The sequence below is a fragment of the Capsicum annuum genome, chromosome 8 (assembly GCF_002878395.1).
Source record: "Capsicum annuum cultivar UCD-10X-F1 chromosome 8, UCD10Xv1.1, whole genome shotgun sequence".
NCBI lineage: Eukaryota > Viridiplantae > Streptophyta > Magnoliopsida > Solanales > Solanaceae > Capsicum > Capsicum annuum.
In genome coordinates, this window is record NC_061118.1 from 152647068 (window position 1) to 152672836 (window position 25769).

At 32.7% G+C, this 25769-nt stretch overlaps 1 long non-coding RNA gene across 1 annotated transcript; it reads left to right on the forward strand.

The window, feature by feature from the left end:
• The first annotated feature begins 3737 nt into the window (after positions 1-3737).
• LOC124886436 lies at positions 3738-18733 on the forward strand. The gene is made up of 3 exons (XR_007043606.1): positions 3738-4636; positions 5162-5232; positions 18678-18733. It is a non-coding gene; the product is annotated as an uncharacterized LOC124886436 (long non-coding RNA).
• Positions 18734-25769: the final 7036 nt, after the last annotated feature.

The following is a 25769-nucleotide window of genomic DNA, read 5'->3' on the forward strand; positions in this document are numbered from 1 at the left end:
TTTATCGTTTATTCAGTGAGAACAAGAGAATATAAATTATTCGCATAAACAACTTTGCTTATAAGAACAATTGGTTGAGAGGTGAGACAACAAGTTTTGAAGTATCATCAAAGTAATTAATTATATATAATGAACCCACCACCTTCTAAAGGTGTATTGTGACTTGTCTTAAAAGAATTTTGACTTATCTCGACACTCATTTTAATTTGAGGCAACTTTTAATATAAACACCATTAATAGTCTAATCCACCATAAAACTTAATGCCTAAATTGTTTATTAATTGGATTTTAGGTCTAATTCAACCCTTCAACCCTTAATACTAGTTCAATGGGTGAGGAGCGTATATTGGGGATATGTCGTGACTCGAGAGAGTGTCACCTGAATCTCTTGATAAAAAATTGTAATGTATATATAACATAGTTCTTTTTATTTGTTATGCATATATATAGATTTTGATTTCTCAGAGGGTTCAAAGTTTACTTTGAAGTTTCAAGTTTAAATCTTAAGTCGTATAGTATATTTTATTTTTTGAAATCTTTAAGTGAAAATCTTAAATCCATCTCGAACGAAAATTGCCGGAGTCATGTAGAGAATTCAAGAAAGTAATCCATTTTCGATGGAGAATTTCATTCATAATTGTGTCACTAATCTTTTTGTCCTAATTAACAAAGACGGAAAAGATAAAAAGGCGCAAAATTTTGCTTTTGCCACATTGATTTTACAGGTGAGCTACCAAAACACACCCTAATTTGTCCAAACTCAATAGCATGCCACAAAGCCTCCAAAGAAATAATAATATAATTCATGTATTATTATTTGTGATCCCAAAAAGCTAAACTATCAAACAATTAGAGGTTTTGCATAAGACAAGTGTGCAATTATCTGATATCCTTGAAGTATCGTAATCACTTATCAGTAATTAGTTAGGTACGTACTTTTTTTTTTTTTTATCAATATCCATTCTTCTCTTATGGCTACTAAATACCATTATATACCATTTCAATATATATATAATAAGTTTAATAATTTGAGAAATGACTGCATTAAATAATGAATATAATCATATTTAATATTAAGGATAAAATGATAGAAATTATAAATTAACCATTAATTTTATAAACTGAACAAATATTATTAGACAATCCAAAATAATAAAAGTGGGCAAGTACATATGGACAACATATGTTTTTGATCAGGATAGAAAGGTGTATCATTTATTAATTACAATGAGCGAAAACTAAGCTGCGTTAGGTTTGCAATTATTTGGACTTTGACGAGCCAGAAAAAAGTATGGGTCATAATGATAAGTTTGTTGTTAGTTTTAACTTTTTATCTGAACTCCTTGCAGATTTTATGACACTTTATATAACAATATAATATAATGACGTCTAATATTTCTCAATGAATATTAACTTCTTCTCATTTCTTATCCTATATAGGACTAGAAAAGTGAAGCTATTCTTCTGTGCAAATGACAATATACATGTCATGGCAGCTTTTTTGCTGCCCAACTATCTGTTTTATCCAATAATCAGTTTATAGTAAGAAGGTTGTTCGTTGAATTAAAAAAAAAAAACAATTACCGTAAGCCACTGATTAGTGATTTATTTAATTCATTTTAGTGGATGAATTATCAGAGTATGCTTTCTATTGAATGTTAGAATTGCTGAAATTACTGTATAAGCTCTCGGATAATTGAGTTTGGAGAATGAGACTTGCTTTGTAAAGAATAGCACTATATATACCATTTAAAATAGAATTTTCCTGCGTACATTTAAATTAATTAAATTTCAAATAAAATTAGATACGAGCAAAAAAAGATACTTTCTTATCTGCAATTTATCCAAGGCCAAAGTCCCAAGAAAGCACTAAATACAAGGAAGTGAAATTACAAATATAAATTCCGATATGTCAATTATGATTTTAGCATGTCATGACTTATGCATGCGAAAATCGTTGTTTAAAGAGAATTAAAAAATTTGGATTTTGTAACCCTTCTTGGAGAGAAAAACGCAAATGTTATGGAAATGATTTGAGCCCATATATAACATAAGAACATTTGGTGAGTGAGTAATTAGGTGCACATGGTCACTATTCACGAGTTCAAATTCGGTCACAAATACAAGTTTGATAGAAAAATAAAAGGTTGGGTTAATTTCAAATCGTGTGTCACTGACCTTTGAAAATTTCTTCTATCATGAAATAATGTTGTCGATGAAAAACAAACGTTGTCACATATGGTCTTGTTGTGGACAACCATTCAATTCTTTGCTTTAATTTCCTTATCCCTTTGCCTCGAAAGCATATGTATATATTCCTCAAAAAGTATCCAACCAATATCATCAACATAACAACCTAAGGAAAATAGAAATTAATTGCAAATTCACTTAATGGTGAAACACATTCATGAATCTCCTACCCATAGAAAGCAACACTTATCAGTCAAATTTGAATACAAATTAAAATCCATATTACAATTCAGTTAATTTCTATAGCTATACATACTGCAAAGATGCCTTTAGGAGATAGCATGTACAAAGAGAATATTTTAAAGGAGTTAAATTATAATCCCCTTAGCTACTCCATTATAAATGAATTTCTCTAACTCACCGTTAAAGAAAGATGTTTAACGAAAGTAATCAAATGATAATTTATCACTATTATCATTCTTACTCATTTCTCACTTTTGTTAAAAATAGAGTGAAAATTATCCTAAATAAACTTATTAGATTGTTTATTGCAAGTTATAGCAACATTTTTCAATAATTACTAGACTAAAGAAATTATTACAAGTTATAGCAACTTTTAGAAAAAATAATTTTTTTTTAAATATTAGAAAAATTATTTTTTTCATATTTAATATTGATATTATATCCTTATTTATAGTCTTTAATATTTATCATTATTTGAAATTTAAAAATAACTGACACTTTTATTCTTAGTCGCAAATAAAGAGTATTAATATGATGTAAAAATGATAAATATTAAATTAAAAAAATAAATAAAAATAATTTAGATAAACTATTCTGTAGTTACTCCTATTTTTTTGTAAGGGGCATCTGATGTAAAACATGAAAAGTAAAATACACTAAAGAGAGTAATTACTTTTCTAGCAAAAGCATCTTTATTTTTGTAATGAATGGATTGAAGAAGACATAAATATCTTTTTGCTTTGAAGTTGAAAGATGCCAAAATCATATGTTTTCTAAAGTTATCAGAATCTTTTCAGAAAGTCGTTATATTTTCATCAGAAAGAACAAATTATAATGCATTGTCCATGCGATAATACCCAATTATTACTGAGACATTAGTGGCTGCTAATAGCCGAGCATGAAATTGATATAACTATATAATGTGTCACATATAATTGTCCTATAGTATCAAAATCAAAATCAAAAATCTCTTTTTCCAATGATAAAGGAGAGCACTAATTAAAAATCTAAAAGATAGTACTACTTTAGCATGTAGGGTGTTGAAGTCTGTGACAGTAATTATTTTAAGCGAAAGAATATTTTTATTTATTTAATTATACGCATAAAATACTTTTTAAAAATGAAACTAGAAATATATTAGAAAATTCATTTGATATGATATCATATTGAAGTGTTTGGACATGTCATCTAAAAATTTAATAAATTAATTAAAATAAATTTATTCATTTTATTGTAAGATGTCTACTTTATAATTACCACTTTAGCATATATCAGTGGAATTATATTGAAGGGTGTAGATTTTCTGTTTATGGAAAGGAAAAAAAAAGTGTTTGTGTACCTTCTACAATTATTGAGCCCCTAGCCCCCTACTGTGCATGTAATGCTGCATTTGAGTTTTATTTTTTCTTGTACAAAATTCACAGTACTTTTTTGTAGTTTCTGATGATGCCTTAAATTAATTATAACAAAAGCAACAACGTAGTCTGATTTAATTTTTAGAATCTAATCACATTTGGAATATGGACAAAGAACAGAAGTGAATCATATGATAATATAAGTCCTCTAATATTCTCCTTGCCTGTGCATTAAGGGGTAAATCCTGCTGTAATTTGTTACCCACCTTTCACAAATATTCTACTCTTTGTTGGTGCCAAATGGTTATACTGTTTAAGTACAGTAAATATGATGATTTAACAATAGATGACTTGTGCTACAGTGCTCACGTACATGTACTATAAGGAGTACTAAACTATTTTCATACTGTCTGACACCTTCTACTATGTTCTTTTGTCTTGCCTATTTTATGAAAGAATCATGTCATCTGTTGGGGCCATCGTTAAACACTGTCTGTATGTCGTCCCCAGCTCTGCTACTAGTTGGATTGATTGTAATAATCCAGATTTTGATGAGGGGTAAGTGGGTAATTAGTTATTATTATTATTGTTAATTAATATAATTAAAGTGGGTAAGTCAAAAGACATAAACCCTCTCCTCTTATATTTGTGGCTGCACATTCTAATGAGGGAATAAAAGGTAGGATAAACAGTTTCTTAAGTATTCAAAAGCAACAACTTCTTCAAACGAATAGAAAAGAAAAGAAAAGAATTAGGGCAATTAATCTCTTACTCTTGGAAGAGAGCGAGCCAACGGCGTAGAATAACATTAGCCAGTAACACTCACCTGCGAAACTTCATATTATAAGGTATGCATCTTGTTCCTAATTCTTTAGCGTGAAAACTGTGCACACAAAGAGTATTTCGGAAGATTAGTCCTAATGGAGTTAACGAGATAGAGTGGAAGCTATTGATTAGTTAATGACCCTTTTTTATGATGTAATGATTGAGCAATGAGTAGAGAGAGAAAAAGGATCATATTCATATTGTGGGACTCCTGATTTTGTATTGATATTAATTGATTTTAGATATGTTAACTTCCCGAATATGAAAACAAAAGTACTTGTTGTACAACTTTGCAAATTCTTTGCATTAGTGGAGTTTTGAATACGCATTTAAGAATTTCTTATAATGTTTGTGGCTAATGAGATCAAATGGTTAGGTAGCTAATTTGTATGAGATTATCATTGAGAAATTAGGTTGGATAAAGATAATTTTTAATTCATCTCTTAAGGTATGAGATACTAAGGTTTAACTTTAAACTAGAAGGTTAGGAGTATTGAGACTTGACATCAGCTAGCACAATTGACATCGTTAAGTAATATTTTTATTAGATTGAAATCATTGGAGGTTGTTTGGTTTGTGTACTACGCATTGCAATGTTGGGGAACTTGTCATTCACGAGGTAAGTGAAACTTTAAGCTTTGGTGCTTGCTTTTCAAATTGATTTTTAAAATATATTTTTATCTGTCCGGTCCATGTGTTGGAACGAGCGTGTGCTTGACAGAATCAACGGTCTTTAAGGCCAGCAGCATATACTTTATGTTTAAGAATACTAATTCTCCTTTTATAAATTATTTCGTGATGTGATATGATTGTGTACTGTGAGATTGGGGTATTGTGTATGCTTCTTAATTCCATTGGGGCTTTATGTATGCATCCTAATTCCACTGGGGCATTGTGTATGCTTCCTAATTCCATTGCGGCACTGTGTATGCTTCCTTTTGAGCATTGTGTATGCTTTCCTTGAGCATTGTGTATGCTTTTTGATTTGATATGAGACATTGTGTATGTTTTCCGAGTATTGTGTATACTCTTGATATTTGACACATTGTGTATGTGGCCCGGAACTTCTGGTGTTGGGTAATTACTTTGATTTCAAATGGTGATAAGTACTTGGTATAAATTCTGTTGAGAAATATAGTTTTCGAGGAATGATTGTTGGTCTCGTCGGACATCTTATTACGATATACATTACTAGATGTCACACCCCCTTTTAAACCAAAAAGATAATTTTTAAGTTCGAAAGAGTTTTAATTATTAAAGTGACAAAAGATAGAAAATTTATTCCAAAAAGGACTATTTACATTTTTGTTCAGAGTCGCCACTTGACATAAACTTGGTGTGCCAAGTCACCTTTGAAAAATCCTTTTCAAAATCGTTTGACTCTTTGAAACTGATTTGCAAACAGAGATTCCGGCTAAGGAATTCTGTTGACCAAGGGGAAGGTGTTAGGAACCCCTCGTTCCCGTGGTTTGACCACGGTCGTTTGGTGGAGAATATCGGCTAATTTGACACTACGAATGTATAAACCACACAAAAACACACAAAACAATAAATCAAATGAATAAAATAAAATAATCCAAGAATATAGTGTCCAGTCCAATTATTACAGTCCGAAATTAAAAGGTACTGAAAAGTAAACCTATGCTAATACTAAACTATGCTCCAATGCTTTATCCGAAGCCTTGGGCCTTCATCACGAACGTCTCCCGCCAACGTAATACGTCGGGGCATTCCCCGGTGAATAAATACAATGTGTATCGGGGCATTCCCCGATCAAATGGGTACAATTTTTGAATGCGAGAAAACCAAATCATTCCACCAAATTTCGACCATTCAACAAAATCATAAATTGTAAACTTTGCCTACCAAACCTACGCTTGCCTACCCCACTATCATGATAGTATTACGTTCCGACAATATTCATGCTTTCCGAATTTAAACAAAGCAATAATAAATCAAAGTTAGTCTAAATTAACCCCTTTTAATCAATTTCTTAATTCCATACATTTGGATTAAGCTGTCTGATCTTTTCATCCAAACTTTCACCAATTGTTGTTGAGCCAATGAACCTAAAATTGAATTACTTCCTTGGGTCAATTGCATTTAAAGACCTTATTCGGCTAGTGACACTTTGAAGGGTTTTCGCCAACAAGCCTCTCTCATTTTCTTTATCTCGGCTCACCATTGCCTTATGGTATCCGTGAGGTTTTTTCACCAATGAGATTCTCTAATTTTCATTTCTCTCAACTTACGGTCGTCTTAGGTGCCCGTGAGAATTTTCACTGATAAGACTTTCTCATTTTTTTGTCCCAACTCACCATCGTCTTACAGTGTCCGTAAGGGTTTTCATCGATAAGACTCTATCATTTTCATTTCTCTCCTAATTTCTTATGCTGAGGGAGACAAGTAGTTCCCAAAATGCGTCATCACATCCATTGCATGCTTAGCCTTAGCATTCTCAAATATTGATCTGAAGGTTTTTCTTTAGTTGTATCTTGGATTTTAGATAGGGTTAGAAAGAAAGGATGACATGGGGTCCAAACGACAATTGAAGTAGGGTGAGACTTACAACTTTTGGAATCGACTCAAACAATGAGGATTAACTCATGCCCTAGTTTTTTTTTGACTGGGCAATTCTAAATTATTTATTTGGTTGGACCGAGCCCAGAGTAGGGCAGCCTACGTATCTCATCCCTGAGAGAGGAGAATCAGGTCACGTGTAGTTCTGGCAGCTTGTGTTGCTTGATTCTGATTTCTTTTTATTTTTTTTTTCTTTTATTGACTCTTTTTTTTATACTTTTCTGACTCTATTTTATTTGACACTTTTTCTTTTCCTTCTTTTTGACACATTTTTTTTTGAAACTTTTTTGACTCTATTCTCTTACTCGATACTTTTATTTTGAGCTTTGTTGGCTTTATCTTGATTCCAAAAGAGGGGTATGAAAGAAAATAGCACTAAGGCTCAAACGAGGTAAATAAAGGATGACACAATGTTTGGGCAATAGAATAAAATGCCTTTGTCATATCAATCATTGAAAATACTAGTATATAGCATGCAATGTGAAAGTGCATGATCAACATCACTTATGACATATTTTACATCACCTTTATCTTGATTCCAAAAGAGGGGTGTGAAAGAAAGTAACACTAAGGCTCAAACGGGGTAAATAAAGGATGACACAATGTTTGGGCAATAGAATAAAATGCCTTCGTCATATCAATCATTGAAAATACTAATACATAGCATGCAATGTGAAAGTGCATGATCAACATCACTTATGACATATTTTACAACACTAACTTGCCCGAGCTGCCACCTCTTATTCTACATTTGTCGAACATACAACTTCACCTTTGTTGTACATTCCTCTCATTGAATGACTTATGCTTTCGTGGAGTTTGTTTTTGTTCTGTTCCTCGGGAGCACACATCCGTTCTTTGACCTAATTGAGATAGGTTTTTCCATTGATGACCAAGTTATTCTTATGATTCTCAAAATAATTGCCTTAATTTTCAAAGAAGGCTTCAACTTGTCACCAAATGTCCCAGCACTCCACATATTTTCTCAGATATTTTTCCTAACTTTAGCCCTCAAATTCAATGTTTCATGGTTAAGTTGGATTTTAAGATTTGGCTGAAAATTCCGCTAGCATGTCATATCACTAGAATCAACATAAAATGTACTATATAAAGAAAACAAACAAATAACACATATTTAAACACAAAGGGAAAGATACAATTCATTTAGTTGAAATAAAAGATAGAATTTGAACATAAACGACAAAGGGACAAAAGAAAATAGATCCTGAACTACAACCCTAAAATAATTTGGAAAATAGAAAAGAAAACAAAACAAACTACCAGACCTCTTCCTAGTAGGGTGAGGGGTGACTTCTCAATTGCTCAGCCTGACGACTTAACCATTGGTTTTGCATATCATCATGACTAGAACTTCCCTCACTGTCAATGTTCTGCACCATAATTGATCCATCTTGAATCATCTTTTCAATTTCTCTTTTCAAATCTCAACAATCTTCAATACTATGACCTTAAGCATCAGAATGATATACACATCGTATATTAGGATCAAAATTTCTTGAACGTCGATTAAGAGTGCACCCAAGGAGAGGAGTGATCATGCCCCGCCTGTACCAATCTCTGAAATAAGATGGCATACGACTCTCCAATTGTTGTGAATATTCCCTCAATTTTTGCCTCATTTCATATTTGAATTGAATCCAAAATCGATCCTAGAAAGGCTTTGATAGATTTGTGAAGCCAGAGGATAACTCTGAGGAGTTGGTGCGCGCTATTATGAGTAAGAAGGAAGTTGAACATATGGTTGTGCACAGTATACTATATATGTAGGTGGGTAAACGAAGTATAATGGATTTTGGGTGGGATTATAGAGAGCTTGGGTATGAACTTGGGCCTGAGATTGACGGCAATAACGACGTTGTCTTCTTGAATGTGCCCGTTCTCCAACTACAATAGCAGTTGTATCTTTCTCATTCTTCTTTCCTTCAGTTTCCTTTAATTGATTGCAATATTGTCCCAAATGTTTCACGAATTCCTCCTATCCATCTTGCTCCTCGAATTTCGATATCTCAAGGCTTAGAGGAGGGTTAACACTTGAAGACATGCCCCCATTTTTGTATGAAACATCTTCTTCACTCGTAAGTATTAGGGAACATTTCACAGCATTTCCTGCACTCTTCATTTTTCCAACTATTTTCTCTGGCTCTTTTGGAACACTAGCAACGATCACCAAGAGTATTGAACAAGGGTCCACTAGTAGCATGGAGAAGCACAACCGTTGGGCGGCTAGCCAATGTAGAAGTCTCAGCAGAAGGTTGAGCAACAAAAGCATAGGCAATATGTGGTGCTGTCAATGTAGCAGACTTATACTAAGAAACTAAAGGAGGAGTGATGGAAGTATTGGGATGCTTTTGGCTTGGAAGGAATTCTGAGTCATGTTGCAGTGCATCAAAAGCAATAGGACACTGACTTTGCAATTTTGATGAAAAACTTGAGGTATTTATAGGATCAATAGCAGAAAATGGAGAAGGAGGCAACCCACTGACCCAAGCTTGGTGTATCCCCATTATTTATTGTCTTAGTCTGAAACTCTCTTCCTGTAAACTCTCAATTTCTTGACTCTCTGTTTGATCCATGAGGTCACTCTCTATATCCTTGTTAGACACAGCTAAACCTTCTTCAGATTTGGTGTGATGTAAAGGACCAGCCACAATGCCACAAACCAACCACCTTAAACTAACTGAATAATAGAAACACCAAATACGTTAGAGTTCAACACCTTCTCAAAAACTTTTTTGTTCTTTCCTTTTCTTTGAAAAAGATCACCGAACCCAAGAAGGGTGCCTACGTATCTCACTCCTGAGAGAGGAGAATCAGGTGTGCGTAGTTCGTGAAGTCTTGCCAAAATGGCCAATTAAACTCTTTTTCCATTCTTTTTCTTGAAACTTCACAGAGAAAAGAAAATAACAAATTGTCAAAAGAATTGACAAAATCTTTTTCTATTTTTCAAGTTTAAATCATTAAACAAAATGAAATCTCTAATTACCAAAGAAAATCTTTTTGGGCTTTCAATTTTGAGTTTCATATACAATGAAATTTAAACCTATTAAAGGAAAATCTTTTTAGATTTTTCAAATAAGATCCACCAAAAATAAAACCTACGATTATCAAGGAAAATCTTTTTGTATTTTTCTTTTCAAGGCATATATGAAACACCTCCTCTAAATGAGGAGAAGAAAATCTTTTTTTGATTTTTTAAATAAGATCTCCGAACCAATAATAGACTGCCTACGTATCTCACTCTTTCGAGAGGAGAATCAGGGGTGCGTAGTTCGTGCAGTTGGACAATTAATGCTTAAATAACAGTTTGCACTCTGACTTGAGATACGACCAAAGACACACGATGAACAATATAACAATTTATTTTTTTTAAGTTTTCAATTTGACACTTCACATTTAAAATGACACCAGCAGCTATGAAAGAAAATATTTTTGGAATTTTCGTTATATGAAATGTACAAAAATTCTACCACCCTTTTTCTGAATTTTTCTTTCACAAAAAGCTCCTAAAAAATCATTTTGGAGTTTTCGAATTGTGAATGCTTGCTAAATGAAACAAAAGAAAAATCTTTTTGATTTTTTTTGTTTTTTGAAAAATGAGTGCAAAAAATAAATAATTTTTTTTTTTTAAATTTTTGAATGTGGAAAACAAAAGCCATAAAGAACTCTAAAAACTACAAAAATCTCTTCTTTTCTTTTCGACTCACTTTTCACTTTTTTTTTCTATTTTTTCCTCAACATTTATTGCCTACACACTTTACTTCTAACACATGTTTTTTCCAAATCAGTCCGTCAAATGAACATGTTACCCTCAAAGATTCAACATTTAGCACGTTGGGATACTTTACACGTGAATCTCCTACAAAGGACCACGTGGGTCTCGCTAGGTCTCAATATGATGCATATAATCATGACCTAAATGTTGACCTACGTTGGGGTTCACTAACAAGGCTCTTTTAGGTGAGTGTATGGTCGATAGTGGATGCTTTAGCTTTCCACCCACTCCATACCAGCTGACGGCTCCCCCTCCTAAGATAAGGGTGACTCAACTAGAGGTCGTGTACACAGCGTGCACTACGGACTTATTTCAGAAAGTATGACTCGGGTTATGCACATGATTCCAAATATAAAGCGATAACACATGAGATGAAAACTGTAAACATAGAGCACGTAGTCACTCAACAATGATAAAAAAAAATAACACAAAACAATACAAACAAATGTCTATACACCAATAGTGCCAAACTAAGCCGATACAACTCCAAAATTAGCTCGAATTTTGAAAAGTCCCCAGCAGAGTCGCCAGAGCTGTCAAACCCCCTTTTTAACTTCGAAAAAATAATTTTTAAGTTCGAAAGGATTTTAATTATTAAAGTGACAAAAGATGAAAATTTATTTCAAAAAGGACTATTTACATTTTTGTTTAGAGTCGCCACTTGACATAAACTTGGTGTGCCAAGTCACCTTTGAAAAATCCTTTTCAAAACCATTTGATTCTTTGAAACTGGATAGCAAATAGAGATTTCGGCTAAAAAATTCTGTTGACCGAGGGGAAGGTGTTAGGCATCCCTCGATCCCGTGGTTCGACCACGGTCGCTTGGTGGAGAATATCGGCTAATTTGACACTACAAATGTATAAACCACATAAAAACGCACAAATCAATCATTCAAATGAATAAAATGAAACAATACAAGAATATAATGTCCAGTCCAATTATTACAATCCGAAATAAAAAGGTACTGAAAAGTAAACCTATGCTAATCCTAAACTAAGCTCCAATGCTTTACCCGATGCCTTGGTCCTTCATCACGAATGTCTACTGCCAACATAATACGTCGGGGTATTCGCCGGTGAATAAATACAATGTGTATCGGGGCATTCCCCGACCAAATGGGTACAATTTTTGAATGCGAGAAAACCAAACCATTCCACCAAATTTCGAACATTCAACAAAACCACAAATTCTAAACTTTGCCTACCAAACCTATGCGTGCCTACCCCATTATCATGATAGTATCACGTTCCAACAATATTCATGCTTTTTGAATTTAAAAAAAGAAATAATAAATCAAAGTTAGAATAAATTAACCCCTTTAATAAATTTCTCAAATCCACCCCATCAGTCAATTTTAATCTTTCATGAGATACTTTCATCACACAATTCATAATCAATCCATAATTAAAGAAATCAAGCACAGATCAAAACAAACAACGATTCATATCATCACGGATCAATCAACACACCATATCCAATTCAAAGCATTGAACATGACAAACGATGAAATAAAAAAAAAGAGTAGAATTGGACCTCTATGTCGCTTTCAAGTATTATTCGATTAAATGAGATAAAATCAGCACCGGAACCTAGAATCAAACCTCAATCGAACAAATCCAGCTTTGGTATCAAGGAATTGCGACCCAAATAGATCCAAAATCCAACGGAAAACTTTTATCCGACCCCCCAAAATCTCAGATTTTTGAACCAATCATAGAAAACTCCGATGGAATCAGAATAGGGTCACTGTCTATGCCTCACCAGAGCTTCGGCAGATCATGCAGTTAACGAAAATGACATTTTTCGGCCATATTTCACCAAAAAAGATCAGAAAAACAAGGGTGGGTTTGGAGTTCGTTGAACACTGGTCTCCGGTGGTATTTTTTTTTCGATCGGTTTCCGATGAAGTGATGACAACAAAAACTAAAAAAATGATTAGAGGTATTTTTTGATGGAAGATTCAGTCCAGTTTCCGGTGAAAATTCACCGAAAACAGTCAGATGCCTACTTCCCTTCCCCTATCTTACTCGATTTTGCTTTCGATTCTCATGATTTTGACCTTCGTTTTCTGATTGGGTGCGTGTGGTTGTGAGTATATATGGAGAAGAGGGTGATTTGTGGACTTCTAATGGCGAGGTGCGTGAGGATGAGTGGAAAATATTGCGAATAATTATGTGTAAAATGGAATTTTGGAGGTTTTTTGTGCTCCCTTAATGGAATTTGTGGTGCATGTGTTTTATTGTAAAAAAAAAATGAAGATGATGAGTGTTTACTATCTATGGAAATGGTGAGTGTGTCCTTTTTTGTGTAATTGAACCCCCCCTAGATCCAAGGAATGGAGTGCCAATGAAGACAAATCTGTGGGCCCCCTTTTTTTTGTTGTTAACGTGTTTGTTAAAAAGGAAGAAAAAATGTGAGGGGTGGTGACATGAGTGGGGGTGGGGTAGGTGGTTGTGATAAAGTTTGTTAGGATAAGGTTAGAGATTTATTGAATTTTTGTTATTTTTGTAGTTTTGTGGGATATAATCATATGGGTGAGGGCACGCAGTAAGACAGGGGTAAAAATGAATAACTTGGGTATTCATGAGGGAGAAAATTAGGTGTCTACACTAGAAAAAAATGGAAAATTGACCACAAAAAATCAACCACAAAATGTGGTAGGAAAAAACCGACCGCACATGGTCGGTTTTTTAATTTTTTTTAAAAAGCGACCATATGTGGTCGCTTTTATATTTTAAAAAATCAAAATAATTATTTCAATAATTTTTATATTAATTATAATTTATTTTACAAATAAAAATTTAAAAAAAATAACAAAACCGATCACATGTGGTCTTTTTTTTTTTTTTAAGTTTAAAAATATTTTTAAAACCCAACCACAAGTGGTCGGTTTTTAAAAATTTATTTTTAGAAAAACTGACCACCAGTGGTCGTTTTTTTTTCTTTTTTAAAAGAAAATACTTTTCAATTTAAAAAAATAAAAGAAAATACTTTTCAAAAAACCGACCACAAGTGGTCGGTTTTTAATTTTTTTAAAAAAAGAAAATTGTTTTAAACATAATCTTTATATGTAGTCAATAACTATATGTATGTAATCAAATATATATATTAGTTTCATAAAAAAGAATTATTCTTAATCAGTATAATAATTTTTTGAAATCACATTAATCACACGTAGTTGATAATCAACAAAATAATAATAAAAATCAATCACTCTTTAAATTTTTGAAAAAATTACACTTAAAAATATATCAAATAAAATCAACAAATTACGCTCAACATAATCTTTATCTTTTACTTATGATTCAAAACATAATATTTTCCTTCGTATATACGTTAAATGACGTTAAACATGCATAATTTGTATAATGAATATGTGTGTGTGTGTGTATATATATATATATCGTACGTTGAGATAATGATATTATGTTACTATTTCAGTCGTAATAATGTAATATATAATCGATAATTCATTAGAATATAATGAACGTGTTCTATTATAAGGTAATACACTACTGGATGTGATATATATATAGACGCATTCAAGAGTTCATATATATAAATATCTTTATATATATATAGACACATATCATGTAGTGATCGATTGATGAACGATTTAGTCAAAACCAAGTATATTAAGCTAATCAAATATAATTAATCGATCACTCGTCTGAGTATGTATATGAAACACGTCGCATTATATTATTGGATAATATACTTGTGTATGTATGTGATATATATAGTACGTATTTAGAACTTGAAATAGTTGATAGTGTGTGTGTGTGTGTATATATATATATATATATATCGTGTAGTGACGTATGCAGTAATCGATAATTGTGTGTGATGTTTATATATGTGTATTTGTGTGTGATGTTTATATACTTATTTGAAAGTTGATAGACAATTGAATATATGTATATATATGTATATCTCATGTAGTGACATATGCAGTAATCGAAAGCTCGATAACTGAATCTATATGTCATACTATTGAGGAAATAGATATACTATTTAGTGTGAATATATAGATACACGTATATTGTTGAAGTTGTAATAACGTAAGACAAGTAATCAATAATTTATTTGATTAACATATTGTATAACGAGGTATATATATATATATATCAAAGAATTTTGTAATTTACGATTAATTTTTGGTTAGTTAGCATTTAATTACGATATTATATATATATATATATAATATCATAATTAAAAGCTAATTAACCAAAAATTTATCGAAAATTGTAAAATTCATTGATATTATTGTACGATTGAGGAAATATACTACTAGTATTATTGTTATAAATAATATAGAATTTATTAAAAAATTAATTTTAATTTGTTAATTGATTTATTAATTGTATAAATTAAAATAATATTTTTTATTATTTAGTGAAAAATCGATCACATGTGGTCGGTTTTCTAAAATATAATTAATCGATCACTCATCTGAGTATGTATATGAAACAGGTCATAATATATTACTGGATAATAGACTTGTGTACGTATGTGATATATATAGTACGTAATTAGAACTTGATATAGTCTATAGTGTGTGTGTGTGTGTGTGTATATATATATATATATATATATATATATATATATATATATATATATATATATATATATATATATATAGTATATACGTATTAATTATATAGTGAAGGTACGTCAATGTCATAAAATAAAACTAACCGATAATTCATCTGATTAGTATATGTGAAATACGTCATATATTATTATTTTGGAGTAGTATATTAAAATCGTGTATGTGATGTTTATAGTCCTTATTTGAAAGTTGATGGACAATTGAATATATATATATATATATATATATATGTATATCTCGTGTAGTGACGTATGCAGTAGTCGAAAACTCGATAACTGAATGTAGATATCAAAATATTTTGAATAATACTTTGATATCACTATTGAGGAAATAGATATACTATTTATAGTATCAATATGTAGATATGCGTATATTGTTGAAGTTGTAATAACGTAAGACAAGTAATCAATAATTTATTTGATTAACATATTCTATTAAGAGGTATATATATATATATATATATATATATATATAGATAGATATATACATATATATATATATCAACAAATTTTGTAATTTACGATAAATTTTTGGTTAATTAAAATCTTGTTAACCAAAAAATATCATAAATTGCTTTATTCATTGATATCATTATATGATTGAAGAAATATACTACTGGTGTTATTGTTATAAAAATTATAGAATTAATTAAAAAAATTAATTTATTAATTTATTAATTGTAGTAATTAAAATAATTTTTTATTATTTTATTGAAAACCAACCACATGTGGTCGGTTTTCAACAAAATAATAAAAAAAGTTGATTTGATAACTCCTACCCGACCCACCGCCACATGTCCCGACCCGACCCGCATGTTGTAAACTATTTCATATCGACCTAATCACCAAAACACACAAACACACACACAAAATTCACGCAAAACCCTAAACACACCCAAATTAATTTCCCAATCGCAAAAATCATGCCAAAATCACCCTAACCCCTGTTCCGGCGAGTGCTTCGAACACTGTTCCGGCGACCACAACTCATCACAGGAATGAAATTTGTTGTACTTTGTGTTTTGTGTGCTTTTTGAGGTTGATTTATAGGTGTACTAGTTTATATAATTGTGAAATTTATAATGTTGAAGATTAGGTTAGTTTGAACTAGTTTTTTTAAGCTCGTTTGAAGCTCGAATTTTGTTTAGTTATTTGCGGAATTTTTGAGCTATACACACAATTGTTTGAACTAGTTTTGCTTGTTTAGCTTGTTATTTTTGATTCTTGAATGGATTTTATATTTTAGCTTGTTGTTTTTTACAAGAGTTTAGCTTGTTGTCTTTAAAGTGAATGGGTTTACTTTTATGGTTTAGCACTTTAGCTTGTTATTTTTTAGATGAGTTTTGCTAAATCACTCAAAGTTGGAATATTTTGTCTTGATTTTTTTAGGTTCTTGATTCGGTGACTGATTATCTCTTTCACGTTAATTTAGGCCAAACAAAGATAAGTTGATTTATCTCGATTCACTATTTTTGTGATCTTCTTTTTATTGTTATATTGAAGTCTAGTGAAGCCATGTGTGGTCTTGTTCGATTCACTAGGATTGTTGTTATGTTCTTGTTATTGTTTATATTGTAGTCTAGTGAAGCCGTGTGTGGCTTTGTTCGATTCACTAGCTTTGTTGTTGACATCTTGTAGGCCTTGTTGTTGCTTGTTTCATGAATGTGGTTTTGTTTTGATACTTACTTTGTTGAAAATGGTTAAGTCTAGGGACTTTGAAGGGAGTTTTGTGGTTTGAATGTGGTTTTGTTTTTATAGTTAGTTGCTAGAAAATAGTTAAGTGTAGGGACTTGAAAGGAAATTTTTTTGTTTTGAATGTGGTTTGGTAGATGATGTAGTTGCTTGAAAATGGTTAAGTCTAGGGACTTTGAAGGGGATTTTGTGGTTTGAATGTGATTTTATTTTGATACTTACTTGGTTGAAAATGGTTAAGTGTAGGGACCTTAAAGGGGATTTTTTTGTTTTGAAAGGGGTTTGGTAGGTGACTTAGTTGCTTGAAAATGGTTAAGTGTAGGGACTTGAAAGGGAATTTTTTTGTTTTGAATTTGGTTTGGTAGGTGATGTAGTTGCTTGAAAATGGTTAAGTCTAGGGACTTTGAAAGGGGTTTTGTGTTTTGAATGTAGTTTGTTTTGATACTTAGTTGGTTGAAAATGGTAAGTGTAGGGACTTTAAAGGGGATTTTTTTTGTTTTGAATGTGGTTTGGTGGGTGACTTAGTTGCTTGAAAATGGTTAAGTGTAGGGACTTAAAAGGATTTTTTTTTTGTTTTGAATGTGGTTTGGTAGGTGATGTAGTTGCTTGAAAATAGTTAAGTCTAGGGACTTTGAAGGGGATTTTGTGCTTTGAATGTGGTTTTGTTTTGATACTTAGTTGGTTAAAAATGATTAAGTGTAGGGACTTTAAAGAAATTTTTTTTGTTTTGAATGTGGTTTGGTAGGTGATGTAGTTGCTTGAAAATGGTTAAGTCTAGAGACTTTGAAGGGGATTTTGTGATTTGAATGTGGTTTTGTTTTGTGACTTAGTTGTTTGAAAATGGTTAAGTGTAGAGACTTGAAAGAGATTTTTTTTGTTTTGAATATGGTTTGGTAGGTGATGTAGTTGCTTTAAAATGGTTAAGTCTAGGGACTTTGAAGGGGATTTTGTGGTTTGAATGTGATTTTTTTTTTTTATACTTAGTTGCTTGAAAATGGTTTAAGTGTAGGGACTTGAAAGTGAATTTTTTTGTTTTGAATGTGATTTGGTAGGTGATGTAGTTGCTTGAAAATGGTTAAGTCTAGGTACTTTGAAGGGGATTTTGTGGTTTCAATGTAGTTTTATTTTGATACTTAGTTGGTTGAAAATGGTTAAGTGTAGAGACTTTAAAGGGGATTTTTTTGTTTTGAATGTGGTATGGTAAGTGACTTAGTTGCTTAAAAATGGTTAAGTGTAGGGACTTTGAACGGGATCTTGTGTTTTGAATGTGGTTTGGTAGGTTGATGTTTGAGTAGATGCTAACACATTTAAGGCTTTTAACTGAGAATAATTCCAAAGTCTTAAGCAACTTTTGTCATTTTCGATTGTTTTATCTTTGATTTTACAGTGGAAGTTAAGAGGAAGAGAACCAACAATGATGGAAGTAAAAGAGCTGAAATCTGAAGCAAATAGAAGAGAAGTGTGGCTGACGACATTCCTGATAAGTCGTCAGCACTCTGATAGGTTATCAGCTTCATCGTCAGCCTTAAACAGAGAATGAGATTCAGTTTGAAAAAGTTACAATGACATGAGATAAGCTGTCAGTCTTCTGATAAACCGTCAGAGTCGCCGTCAGCCTTAGACAGAACATGGGAGCTGAGGTGAAGAAGTGAAGACATTGTATGATATGTCATCACAGTTTTTATAAGCTGTCAGGATTCATCGTCAGCCTAAGGCAGCGAATGTCAAAAGCGAAGAGGAGCTGACGACATCTGTGATAATTCGTCAGACTCCTGATAAGGCATCACAAAATGTCGTCACATGTCCGAGAAATTACTGAACTCTGTGATTTTGTTTCCATAAGTAGGATGAAGTATTTAATCATATGTTAGGGTTTTCTAATTATAAAAGGAGGTTGAGCATATCGGGAGGAAAAACATATAGGCTGGTACTCAACATTCTGAACCTATTTTGGAATGCACGTATTTTGTTATTTTCTCTTTAGTTTCTTGGCTTGAACAAAACAATTAACTTTGAAGAGATTATCATCAATATTTTGGGATTTCTACGTTGATCTAATCTGAGAAATACTCGTTTCTATTCATCTTGCTGTAAGTTCATCTTTCAAATTATGAATTCAACTTGCTGTATCGATTATTACATTATGAGTGGCTAAATTCCTTTAACCCAAATTATGGGATCTATGGGGTAGGTCTTGGTAAGTTGCTAAGTATTCAAGATTCTAAAGGTAATAGGACTCCTTGATAATTCTGAGATTTTAATTATTGTCTATTGGTTACAAATGATAGATAACACCTGCTTTGATTTACTTGAGATAAGAAATCAACTATAATAGGAAGTGAACTATTGACATGGACTTGGAAGCTACCAACCTTCCATTTAATAATTGACGTTGTAACAAGATTAATTAATCTGAGGTGAAGTTTGGTCAGTGAATATAAATTTCCTAAGTCCGAGAGGATTAGGTAATTAAATGCTTAAGTAGGTCGAGAGATATTTAGGCATAACTTCGATAAAGGTAATCTATTGTTCCTACCTATCGTGAGAATCTTAAATCACTATTAGTATCTGTCAAGTACCAAAACTCATAGTGAACATAATTTTAGTTTTCCATAAAATCTTGATTACAAATACTGAAACTAAAGTGACCAACAATTATTTGCTAATCTCCAAAATCCCCATTTTATCTTTTCGTATCATCTGTTTGAATTCAACTTGTAGCTTTAGTTTCAAACCAGTTTAATCGCCACTCATATTGTTCCCTGTCGATTCGACCCCGACTCCAAAATTGGGTAGATATATTGACGACGATCGCCTTGCACTAGATTGACGTGTAAGTTGAGCATTATCATAGATGACTTAATTGCTTAAAAATGGTTAAGTGTAGGGACTTTGGAGGGAATTTTGTGTTTTGAATGTTGTTTTATTTTGATACTTAGTTGCTTGAAAATGATTAAGTGTAGGAACTTTAAAGAGGATTTTTTTATTTTGAATATGGTTTGGTAAGTGACTTAGTTATTTGAAAATGGTTAACTGTAGGGACTTTAAAGGGAATTTTTTTGTTTTCAATGTGGTTTGGTAGGTGACTTACTCACTTGAATATGGTTAAGTCTAGGAACTTTAGAGATTTTTTTTATTTTGAATGTGGTTCGTTAGGTGACTTAGTTGCTTGAAAATGGTTAAGGTTAGGGACTTTAAAGGGGATTCTTTTGTTTTGAATGTGGTTTGTTTGGTGACTTAGTCACTTGAAAATGGTTAAGTCTAGGGACTTTGAAGGGGATTTTGTATTTTGAAAGTGGTTTTGTTTTGATACTTAGTTGCTTGAAAATGGTTAAGTGTAGGGACTTTGAAGGGGATTTCATGTTTTGAATGTGGTTTGTTAGGTGACTTAGTTGCTTGAAAATGGTAAAATATTTGTGACTTGATCTAATTAGTTGAATCTGATTGATTGCGTAGATGGAACTTGATTACAGCTAGATATATCAATGAAACAATAATAATAGAATGGATATTAGGGAGGAATTTGTCTAAGGTGTCAAAAGATTTGTTAAACATGCTAAGACACTTGATATGTGGACACGTTATTGGGTTATTCGTTGTCCTTGTGCTAGATGTGATGGTATCAATCTTGTAAGTGAAGAAGATGTAAAAGAACATCTTTATAGAAAGGGGTTTCACGAGTACTTTTTAAGATTGCGTGGTATTTATGGGGATGTTGTGCAAAATAACTTTGTTGTTAGAGAAAGTAGTAGGTCTCCGAGGCATAATGATTATCAAGATACTAGGATGACAGACATGGTACATAGTGGTTTTGGTATACAACACGAGGTTGAATTTAGGGAAAATGTTGAAGATGTTCCTAATAGCGAAATGGGCAATTTTTACAAAGAATTGCATGCTGCTAGTTATCCTTTGTTTGACAGGTGTTCGCATTCTCATTTTTCTGTTGCTGTTAGATTATTAAGTGTTAAATCTGAATGGAATATTTCTGAAGGAGGAATGGACTCAATGATAGACCTTATTAAGGAGTTAGTTGACCCCGGCTTGGAGGTTCCTGATTCTTTCTATAAGGCAAAAAGATTGGTGTCAAAGTTAGGTCTCTCCTCGGTTAGAATTGATTGTTGTGAAAATGACTGCATGTTATACTTTAAGGAAGATGCTAATCTAGAGTTTTGTAAGTTTTGTCAGCACTCTCGATACAAGCGAGGTTCTACTGGAAATCAAATTGCTATTAACGCGATGCATTATTTACCTCTTATACCAAGGTTGGAGAGGTTGTATGCTTCAAACAAATCAGCTCCTTATATGAGATAGCACAGTGAAAATAGAAGGCCCTCTGGTGTTGTGTGTCATCCATCTGATGGAGAGGATTGGAAGCATTTTGATGCAACTTATCCAGATTTTGCAGCTGAGCCACGAAACATTCGATTGGGATTATGTGCGGATGGGTTCTCTTCGTTTTCAGTTGGTGGGGCATCATATTCATGTTGGTCTGTATTTATCACTTCTTATAATCTTCTTCCTAAAATGTTGATGACTAGTCCCTATATATTTTTGAATTGTGCTATTCCTGTCCCACGTAATCCAAAAAGCGGAAGAGATGTCTACTTGCAACCTTTGATTGATGAACTTTAAATTTTATGACATGAGGGGGTTGAAACTTGGGACATCTCTCTTAAACAAAATTTCAATCTGCGTGCATATCTAATGTGCACTGTTAATAATTTTTCTGCTTATGGAATGTTGTCTGGGTGGATGACTGTTGGAAAGCTGGCTTGTCTATACTGCATGAAAAAAACTAAATCTTTCACATTGAGAAATGGCAGAAAAAATTCATGGTTTGATTGTCATCGTTGTTTCTTGCCTCCTGATCATGAATTTAGGAGTCTCAAGAATGCATTCAGAAGGAATAGAAGGGAACATGATGGTCCACTTCCAAGGCTGTCTGGTTATGACGTCTGGGAAATAGTTCAGGATTTTCCTAAAGCCAGCGAGGAACGACTGTGCAGGCTTGATGGATATGACGTTTTACATAACTGGACTAAACAAAGTATATTTTAGGAGTTAGAATATTGGCCAGATAATTTACTTACACGTAATGTTGATGTCATGCATACTGAGAAGAACTATTTTGACAACTTGTTCAACACAGTTATGGATGTCACCGGCAAAATAAAGGATAATCCTAAGGCCAGACTTAAATTACCAGAATATTGCAACCACAGAGAATTACACTTGGAGCAGGGGCCCAACGACAATGTTCTTAAGCCCAAGGTTAGTTTTTCATTCAATTTGGACCAAAAGCATCAAATATGTGAGTGAGTTTAAAGTTTGAAGATGCCCGATGGATATGCCTCAAATTTGGGCAAGAGGGTTGATATAACACAAGGATTCTTGCATGAAATGAAAAGTCATGATTGTCACATTTTCATGGAACAATTACTTCCAATTGCTTTTATTGGTTTACCTGAAAACATATGAAATCCAATAGTAGTGATCAGTTTGTTCTTCAAATTATGTTCCACCACATTAAAAGAAGAAAATTTGGCGCGAATGAAAAGTAATATTGTTGTTATCACCAACAAGCTGGAGAAGATTTTCCCGCCAACTTTCTTTGATGTGATGGAACATCTTCTCATTCACCTTGTGCATGAAGCTTGGCTACGCGGTCCAGTTCAAACTAGGAGGATGTATCCATTCGAACGGTAAATATTTGCAACATATTTAAATTCATACATATCTTTTTTAAATATAGTAGACATCTAACCTTAATATTGTACAGGGCAATTGGAAAATTGAAAAGGGGACCCAAAAACAAACATAGGGTGGAAGACTCTATAGTTGAGGCATATCTTGCAAGAGAAACTTCTCAATTCTGTTCATACTACTTTCGTGATGAAGTTTCTTGTTCAAGAAACCGACCGAATCGTCATCAGGACGATGTGAATAAGCCTCATTTGCATTCGGTATCAACTTTCAATCAATCTGGTTGTAAGGCTAAAAAGACCATACCTCGCCGGCTCACTCCCACAGAGCGCAAAGCAGCAACTTTGTATGTTATGCTGAATTGCTCGAAAATTGAGCCCTTTATGAAGTAAAGAGGTTAAAATTTTAACATATCTTATTTGTTCACTCATCTCCTTAAAGAAACTAATTGTATTTCCCGTGTTGGATGTTCAGTCCATTTAAGGCTCAATTTTATGAAAATTAAGTGTATGCGTCCTTTACAACATGGTTTAAAACTAAGGTTCGTAAGTGTATTAATATTTCTACAAAGTTTAAACATTTACACATTCCTCAACTAAAATATATATATGTATTATATTTTTAGGTACACCATTTACCAAATGCAGCCGCATACGATCAGCTCTTGAGAGATATTTCTTTGGGTCCAGTTAAAGCCAATGCAATGTCCCAATACAAAGTAAATAGTTTTAAATTTTACACCGAACAACACTCCAAGACAAGGAAAACAAATAATAGTGGTGTTTGGGTTAAGGGTGATGATGATGTTGATTACTTTGGCATCATACATGAGATCTTAGAACTACAATATGCTGATTTTCCAATAAAAAAATTGTCCTCTTTCGATGTAAGTGGTTTGATCCAAGCATAAGAGGGACAAGAGTATATAGGGAGCATAACATCATTGAAGTGAAGCACACTAGGTCGTATCCTATTTACGATCCATTTGTTCTAGCGCAAAATGTTAAATAAGTGTATTATGCTCCTTATCCATTGCGCAAAGTCAAGTCTGATTGGTGGGCTGTGATCAAAAGAAAGCCTATAGGCCGGGTGAAAGTTGAGAATGTGCTGGAGACTGCGTATCAAAATGAATGCAGATTCATCACCAGTTAGTGGACATTGAATTAGTGGACGGTTTGAATCACCAGAAAAATATATTTGAAGAAGTTAATATTGTGGAAGAAGAGGCTGAGTGGGTAGGAGATGAGGAAACCTCCGAAGAGGGTGAATGGTTTAGTGGAGTGTCTTCAGAAGAGGAGGATTAGTTGTGTAGGTTATATTTATTATGTATTGATGTCTTTTTGCTTTGTACTATATATTTACCTTTATATTTCATGTTTAAGATTGATATGTACTATACTGTTTAAGTTTGTTGTTTCCACTTTTTCATGATTTATATAGTAATAAAAATATTCTTGTCTGTCACATTCTTTTTCAACAGAAAGATTATATTTTAAGTTTTGAAAGAGTTTTATTATTAAAGTGACAAAAGATGAAAATTATTTCGAAAAGGATTCATTAGTTTCAAAACTCAGAGTCGCCACTTGACATAAATCAGGTGTGCTAAGTCACCTGTGGATATCCTTTTTCAAAACGGTTTTGACTTTACAAAATTGTTCCGCGAACAGAGATTCCGGCTAAGGAATTATGTTGACTGAGGGAAAGGTGTTAGGCACCCCTCGATCCCGTGGTTCGACCACGGTCGCTTAGTGGAGTATATCGGCTAATTTGAACACTATGAATGTATAAACCACACCAAACACAAATAAAACGATCAATCAAACAAACAAATCCAAAACAATGTCCAGTCCAATTATACAATCCAAAACAATCCCATGCTACCCAATACCTCGGGCCTTCATCACGGACGTCCTCCAAATACAAAATACTTCGGGGCATTTCCCGGTGAATAAATACAAGTGATTGTGGGGCATTCCCCGATTAAATGAATACATTTCCAAATGCAAGAACTAAAACCAAACCGTTCAACTCAAATTCCGCATTCAAACATTCAACAAGAAAACTTATTCCTAATTTTTTGCCTACCCGAACCAACATTCGCCTATCCATTTCAACATATCATAATTTTATCACATTCCGACAAGATTCATGCTCATTACAAATTAAACAAAACAACAATAAACCAAAGCTAATCTAAATTCAACTTCTTTATCAATTTGTCAATTCCATCCCCCAGATCCATTTTTAACCACATTATTAAACCAGTTCGACTATCAAATCACTTTTCAAAATCTGAAACCAACAACACATACCCCAACTAAGGTTCAAACATTTAAGCATACCAATCATTCATATCCACAACAACAATTAACATTTCGCTCGAAATATTCAAAACCACACCACAAAATTACGATATTAACGAACTTTGATATAATAAAAAAGTAGAGTTAAGAGATGAACCTTTGAAGAATTGATAATAAAATCATGAAAGCCCGTACTATAGGATTCCTAATAGCACCTGAACAATGACGAACTCCAACCCCGTATTGAAAAATTTGAGACCCAAAACTAAAGTTCCGTAAATCCAATCAAACTCGAAAACCGACACTGTTCACGGTACTGTTCACAATACTATTCACAACACTGTTCACAATACTATTCATGGCACTATTCACGGTACTGTTTCTCTCTCGATTTTTCTCTCTCGCGATTCTCTCTTTTCTCCTTTAGTTTTTTTATTTTTCTTGTGAGGAAGATGATTTGGTGATTGTTG